Raw genomic sequence first — 8,000 nt, forward strand, 5'->3', positions numbered from 1 at the left:
TGCTACCCCAAAACAGGCAACCCTTGAAAGTGGAAAACTCATGCTTCTTGTGCCAGAAGCTTTGGAACTCAGTATCTGGGCATTTGTCAGGCCATCCTGACAACACCCATGTTAGCATGCGTGTAAGTGTGTGATCAGTGGCAGTTTCTGCAGCCACGTCCCTAGCATTGAGGGGAGACTCAGGCAACTCCTGAATGGAAAGAATATTAATGGCTGGAGCAGGTCTGGCTCTAATTGCTCCTTAAGCCACAGACAAAACGATCTCGCAGCCTCTCTTCCAGATCCTTGAACTCACAAGGTCTGGCTGCTTGCCTTAAGGCCGCAATAAAGTCCGCAGCAGATTCACCCGGCCTTTGGTCTCTCTGCTCAAACGTGTGCCTCCAAGCAATGACGGATAACTTTGGCTGGAAATATTCCTTCAACATTTTCTTCAAGTCAGCATATGTTACTGACTCCAGAGGTGCAGGGGCCACCAGATTTTCTGCGATGTCAAAAGCTTCTTGTCCACAGGCACACAAAAGTGTTGCTGCCTTCAGGCTGTCTTCTCTAATCTGATTTACTCTGAAGTAGTTCTCCACCCGTGGTACGTAGGAATTCCATCTCTCTGGGTGGGAGACATCGAAATCAGTCAAGCGGCCAATCTTCGACATCGTAAACTTTACGACCTTCACCACTCGCTTCCTCTGCAAGCTGCTGTTTGGGGAAAGCCGAGCTCACCCTCCAGCGATGCTGTACTGGCAGGCTGGACGCTGATTCAGACGCCGTCTTCCCCTCTTCAGGACTTCCTAGGTAAGTCCTTAAATCTTTTGTTTCAGCTTGCAAAGGATCCCACCTTCGTCGCCAGTGTTGTATACTTCGTTCGCGTGTGAATGATGAGGACACATGGTGATGCTGAACAAACACTTTATTCTCCTTCTACAACAACCAAGCAAAAGCAAAAGGCACGCAGGCCTTTTTATATGGCCAGAAGCCCAGACAGTGTCAGCCAATAGGAACAGAGTGTTTTCGTGCCTTGCACATGCACACAAGGCCGGTGCCATTCTGTCTGATCCCAGGCAGCTTTTGGAATGCCCAGGACCAATGCAACGTCCCGAGCCTGCTTTTGCAGGCTCAGAACACAACACCCTCCTGGACTGCAAAGCCAGAAGGGTTGGGGAATGCTGGAATAGAATCTATTTGTAATCAACAAATCATGACATTGATTGCTGGAACTTCCTTTTCAACATGGAACAGAAAGGAACCAGGGGCAATGCTATTTTCTTCCTAGAATAATATCAAAGAGGTTTCCTTTCCTTAACTCAGCTTCTTGGAAACAACCTTTGCAGAGAAGCACATTAAACTCCGTTACTGACTATTCTTTTCTTTCAGTGTAAAGCAACATTAACAAGGAGTAAATGTGAGCTGTGAAAGGTCCTCTTCTGTTTTCCTTAAGACGAAATTTCCATTATTAAGACACTGACACCTGTTTCAAGATATGTTTCAATGATTTAGAAAAAATGCTGCTACTTATCTCAACAGCCCAATGAACATTGCACAATATTTTGAATATATCCCAATTTATGTTAAGAATACTTCTTTCAGATATGATATATTCATTCCTGCCAATGGTCAACCAAGACAAATTTGTTGTTGTTATAATTATACTCTACCAGTGAACTACTATGTATTACTTATCAATTCAGTCATTTTTACAGGAAGTGTAGAAAGTTTGTTAATATATTTCTAGGCAGCAGAAGTCAAAAAGTAGCAGTGTTACAGGGACACATTGAGAACTCCTATTAATTACACCTTTTGTAGCACAGACACTAAAATATAAATGAACGAGAGCTTCACAACACAACCTTTTGGGTTATAGAGCAGAAGCATTTATTTATTTATTTATCTATCAAAGAATTCAAGGCAGCAAACATATCCAACATATCCCTATTCCTCCTCCTAAACAACAACTCTATGAGGTGGGTTTGGTTGGGCTGAGAGAGAATGACTGGCCCAAAATCACCCAGCCAGCTTTCAGAGCTAAGATGGAACTAGAACTCATGGTCTCCCTGTTTTCTAGCTTGGTGCCTTAATCACTAGACCAAACTGACTAGATCAAACTGTTAAAATGACTCCAGAACCACAATTTTTCCAGAACTGCAGCTCAATTAATTATTCTAAGATGCCAGTTCAAGGTTCAGGAAAGTTGAATGGCGAAGTTGAAATTATGCTAGATTTCAGGAAGTTCCAAACCTGAGCCAAGTATGAACTTTGTCTGACCCCTCGCAGATTTAACTTTCTGTGATTAAAGAATACCTACCAGGTATGCAGGCCTGTTACGCTTTGCTTAATAGTTGCAAACATTTCTCATCTGACAAGTCATACAGAATCTTGGCCAAAATATTCAGGGAATGGGAACTTTAAAATAATTACATACAAAAAAACTGTTTTTAAGCATTATGTCTTCCCGATTATTCCAAGACAACAATTTGTTCTACCTTTCACAACTGACATTTCTAGCTACATGGAATAAATTATTGTATTAGCTAAAGGGTATTATATGCCTTATATGCCTTCTGCTTTTTACAGACTCCTTTCCCCCTGACTATTATAGGGTCTAAGTTTACTTATAGATTTTTTGACAAAGCAAAGAAAATATGAATAGAAAATCTGAGATTAGTAGTTCCAATATCTCAGGGGCTCCACAAAGAAGAGGGAGTCAAGCTATTTTCCAAAGCGCCTGAAGGCAGGACAAGAAGCAACGGATGGAAACTAATCAAGGAGAGAAGCAACCTAGAACTAAGGAGAAACTTCCTGACAGTTAGAACAATTAACCAGTGGAACAACCTGCCTCCAGAAGCGGTGAATGCTCCAACACTGGAAGTTTTTAAGAAGAAACTGGACAGCCATTTGTCCGAAATGGTGTAGGGTTTCCTGCCTGATCAGGGGATTGGACTCGATGACCTCCAAGGTCCCTTCCAACTTTGTTGTTGTTGTTGTTGTAATTGTTGTTGTTGTTGTTATTGTTGTTGTTGTTGTTGTTATTATTATTATTATTATTATAGATGATGCGGTCCATGATTCACAGATAGGAAGTGCTGATTGTAGTAGCTGAAGTCTTATCCACTTGATAGCTGAGGAGAGGAGATTCCAAATCAGTCTTTCAAGTGATAATTTCATCAGGTGCTTAGGTTAAGCCTCAGTTCTGTCAAAGGAAGAATATATATCTGCAGAGCATAGGAATGTCTCCAGAATTGTTTAGCTGATGTGCCAAGCCAGTTCTGATCCCACCACCTCTTCATTGCAGATGTCAGGATGGATGGCCTCTAAAACAATACAAAAGTCATTCTCCCTTAAGGAAAATTTGTTTTCACTACAAAAAGAATCATGGCATCATATTAGTTTGTTTTTTAAAATGATTTTGACTATTTTAAGGTGACCAACTTTTTTACAATGAAAAGGAGGACACAAATAAATTGAAGAAAAAAATATCGTAAATAAAAGAAACATTGTATTTATTGCAACAATAATACAGAATACGCTATAATATGATAAATGCATAATAAAAACATTTGTAACAATAAAATTTTATATTGTAATTATGCTTACATGTCTATTAATTATTATTTAAATGAGTACTGCACGGGGTGGGTGGCAGAGGCAGGTGTTGCGGGCCAGGCGCTCCAGGACGGCCACGTAGGCACACAGGGTGAGGTGGTGGCAGCGCAGGTCAGCACTGCATAGACCACCAGCTGGCGTGGCCCATGGAAGGTCAACTGCCCACCGCGCCCCCGCCCACAGCTGCTCCACCAGCACTGCTGCCCTGCTGTGGAGAGCCGGCCCCTCGGCTCGCAGAGCACCAGCCGCGCCGGCTCCAGCCCTGCAGCCACCCCCCCCACCTGCCCCAGCACCACCGCCCCCACCCTGCGCATCCCCGTAGAGCCAGCCCCGCGGCTCGCAAAGCACCAGCCGTGCCAGCTCTGGCCCTGCAGCCACCCCCCAGCCGTCCCCCCAGCAGCACCGCCTACCCTGTGCATCCCTGTGTAGAACCGAACAGGGAAGATCAAGAGAAACTTACCGCTCCAGTCTCCTCCAGCTATCTTTGGAACTAAGTAGGAGATGGTGTAGTTGGGTAGCAGTGAGGGGTGCAAAGTTCCTGCAAAGTTTGCTGCCCGGATGTTTTGGCGCGCTCAGCAGCAATTCCTATTGGCTTTCGAAAGCCAATAGGGGGAGTAGCACAGTTCATGCAAAAGTTGAAAAAAACCATCAAAAAAGGTCCCGAAATGCCTTCTGAGCGTTCTATGAGTAAAGAAAAGCCCTGCAGATTAGTCTTCAAATATAAAAAAGGAGGACATCTAGTCTTCAAATATGGAAAAGGAGGATATCTAGGAGGACACTTTTTGAGGGAGGACAAAACTTAAAAAAGGAGGACTGTCCTCCCAAAAGGAGGACGGTTGGTCACCTTACTATTTTCTTCTTTTTTTAGTAGTTAGCTTTCTGGTTTCTGTGTTGTCTTCCATCCAGGATCTCTCTTTCATTTTTTCCTTCATCAGTTATGTTTAGTTCCTTTTTCCTTCTGATAGTGCTGTATTGTCAGAAGTTGTATTTGGACTGGTTAATTTTAACCTTGGCTCATGTCCCATTACTCTATAAGGAAGATGCTGTTTCTCTTTCACTCTCATGCCATCCCCCAGTTGCTGGCTGTTCCCTTTTGAGAGGTGGGAGGGGGAGTCTGCCATCCTCATTAAGTTTCTAGAGATGGGTCTGTGTTTCCTTCCAGGGCTGTGACCCATGGGATAGGGAAGGCTGTGGCTGAACATTTATCCATTACTGCACTTAACAGTTGCTTACCTTCCTCCTAACTAAGGTGACCAATCGTCCTCCTTTAGGGAGGACAGTCCTTCTTTTGTAAGTTCTGTCCTCTCTTGAAAAGTGTCCTCCTACATGTCCTCCTTTTCGATATTTGAAGACTAATCTGTAAATCTCCGTATTCAATCGATGCTAATCCGATCCGTTGCACGTGATGTGACGTATTTGTATTTGACATGACGATTCGTCAAGGCTCGGTGCAGTGCGGCGAGACGCAATTATGAGACGCATGCACTCCGCACAGGAGAATTGTTTTGAGAGAGAGTGCCGTGTGCAAGAATGCGCTGCATGCAAGTGGCTTTGTTTATTTCTTACACGGCACACACGCCCACATTAGACTCACTTTTTTTTCTTCAATTTATTTGTGTCCTCCTTCTCATTGTAAAAAAATTGGTCATCTTATCCTAACAGCACTTTGATATAGCTGCTTGACTGGATTTGTTTAAAAGGAGTTTTGCTCTTCTCCAGCTGGATTTTAGTTTTTCAATGAAGGCCAATGCTAACATACCTAGGCCTAACACTGGGAATGTTTGCTGATCGTAGGTGGTTTACACACATACAGTCTATAAATCCTAAATTATCTCTGCCTAGGTACTCTTGCTCATAAGCTAAATACAGAATGTATTCTGGGAGTAGTAGATCTTGCTGGTACATGCACTGTAATCTATCTAGAGTATCCGGCCTCTATTTGAAGACTGCCACAGAAAGAAGATTTACAATTTCGTATGGCAACTTATCCCCCTGACTGGCAGCTGTTATACTCTGGAAGTTCCTCTTGATGACTAGCCTGAACATATTTTATTCTACCTTAATGTATTACTTCTGGTCCTATTTTCTAGGTTGATAGAGAAAAAGCCTGTCCTGTATGTGACCATATTCAGATATTTGACAGTTTCTGTTTTTTCTGTAGACCAGATCCACCTAGATCCTTTAACATTTACTTCTAGAGTTTGTCTTCCAGATACCCTAATATCTTAATAGCTATCTTGAACTTGCTCCAATTTCTCACTGTTCCTTTTGAATTGGGCTTTCCAGAACTAGACACAATATTCCAAGTTTCATCATGGTAGAAAACAATGGTACTATTATCTTCCATGATTGGAACGCTATCCTTCAGTTCTTGCACCTTGAGGTAGTTCTTGCCTTTCTAATAGCTGTGCGACTTTGCTGGCTCATTCTAACTTGCATCCTTTTCACATGTAGTATTACAAACCAACTCTCCCCTATCCTATACAAGTCCCTTTCTTTTCTCTTTCTTTTCCATCCCAGATGCATAATTTTATATTTTTCTTCATTCAGTTCCATTTCCCATCCTCATGTATTCTCTTCACAAAACATAAACCCACCACTTTAGTATTATTTATTAATCCATCTCTTCACATTAATTCATCTCCTCACCAATGTATATTCTGTGGACTCTGGAAGAAGAGTAGAATTGAATATACCTGTAATCACTAATCAAGACATTGATTGCTGGAACTTCCTCTCCAACAGGAAGGAAACAGGGACGATGCTATTTTCTTCTTAGAATAATATGAAAGAGATTTTATATCCTTAACTCAACTTCTTGTAAACCAGCTTTGCAGAGATGTACATTAAACTTAGTTGCTAATTGTTCTTTCCCTTCAGTGAAGATTAATGTTAACAAAGAGTAGGTTGGGCTGTGAAAGCCCCTCTGTTTTCATCAAGAAGCAATTCCACTATTACGACAGTTCTAACTGTTTCAAATATGTTTCTATGATTTAGACATGAGAAAATGCTACTACTTATTTCAGCAGCTAAATGAACATTGAACAATATTTTGAACATATCCCAATTTATGTTAAGAATACTTCTTTCAGATATGATATATCTGAAATGTATTGCTAGGTTAACCTACCAATGGTCAATCCAGACAATTTTTTGTTGTTATTATCATATTCTGTCATTATGTATTACTTATCAATTCAATCAATTTTATAGCAAGTGTAGAAGGATTGCTGACATCTTTCTAGGCAGTAGAAGTCAAGAAGTGGCAAAGTGTCCCAGAAACATAGTGAGAAGTCCTATTATTATAACTTTCATAGCACAGAAATTAAAATACAAATGAATCAGAGCTGCACAATATAGGCCCTTTGAGTTATAGAGCAGAGGTAGCTTTATATTTATTTGTTTGTTGTTTTTGCGAACATACACAACAAACCTTCCTCTTCCTATTTTTCCCACTAGAACATCTCTGTGAGATGGCTGAGAGAGTGAGTGATTGGCCCCAAAGTCACCTAGCCAGCTTTCATAACTAAGCTGGGACTAGAACTCACACTCTTTTTAACTAGACCAAACTGGCTAGACCAAACTGCTTGAATGATTCTGGAACCACAAGTATTCCAGCACTGCAGCTGAATTAGTTATTCCAAGATGCTAGTTTAAGGCTCAGAAAAGTTGGAGGGTGAATCTGAAATTGCACTAGATATACTAAATTTTAATAAACTTTATTTTGGTATCAGCATTCATTTGTTACTTTCAAGGTAAGGTGAGTAATACTTGCAAATATGAAACTTCACTTTGAAACTACAAGATACCTTTCATTTTTCAGCTTCTTAATGGTTGTGAAAACAATAGAATCACCAAACTTTATGTTGTACTGAAAGTGCCAGCCATTAAATACCTGCAAGATTCTTTGCTGTGTTCTCTGAGCAGATTTGCTTCACTGGACATCAGTAGGTTACACAGAAAGACTTAACTTTCTCATATGTATGTACTAGATTGTTAACTAGACCAGGGCTTTTCAACCTTTTCACCCATTGTACCACTTTTAGGATATGGCAATATTTGAGTACCACCAGTCGCCTAGCAAGGTATCAAAAAATAGATGATCAAAAAAAAAAAAAAAAAAAAAGGGAAGGAAAAAAGTGATGAAGTACAGGTAGTCCTTGACTTACAACTGTTCGAAGTTACAATGGCACTAAAAAAGTGCCCCCCAAGTCACAGTCAAGCAAGACACTGCCTGCCCGCCTGGCCGCACTCTTCTTCCTGTCTGACGTTTTCATTGTTGTGAGCATTTCTGTTGAGGATTGGCAGTGAGGGTGGGATGGGGGGGGGTGCTTGGTTTTTATTTCCCCCATCTGCTGGATGGTTGCAGCAGGTTTTGATCACTTCACATGACCCTGGGACACTGT

Source organism: Crotalus tigris, unplaced genomic scaffold (genome assembly GCF_016545835.1).
Source record: "Crotalus tigris isolate CLP2741 ecotype Arizona unplaced genomic scaffold, ASM1654583v1 scf7180000018759.1681925, whole genome shotgun sequence".
Lineage (NCBI taxonomy): Eukaryota > Metazoa > Chordata > Lepidosauria > Squamata > Viperidae > Crotalus > Crotalus tigris.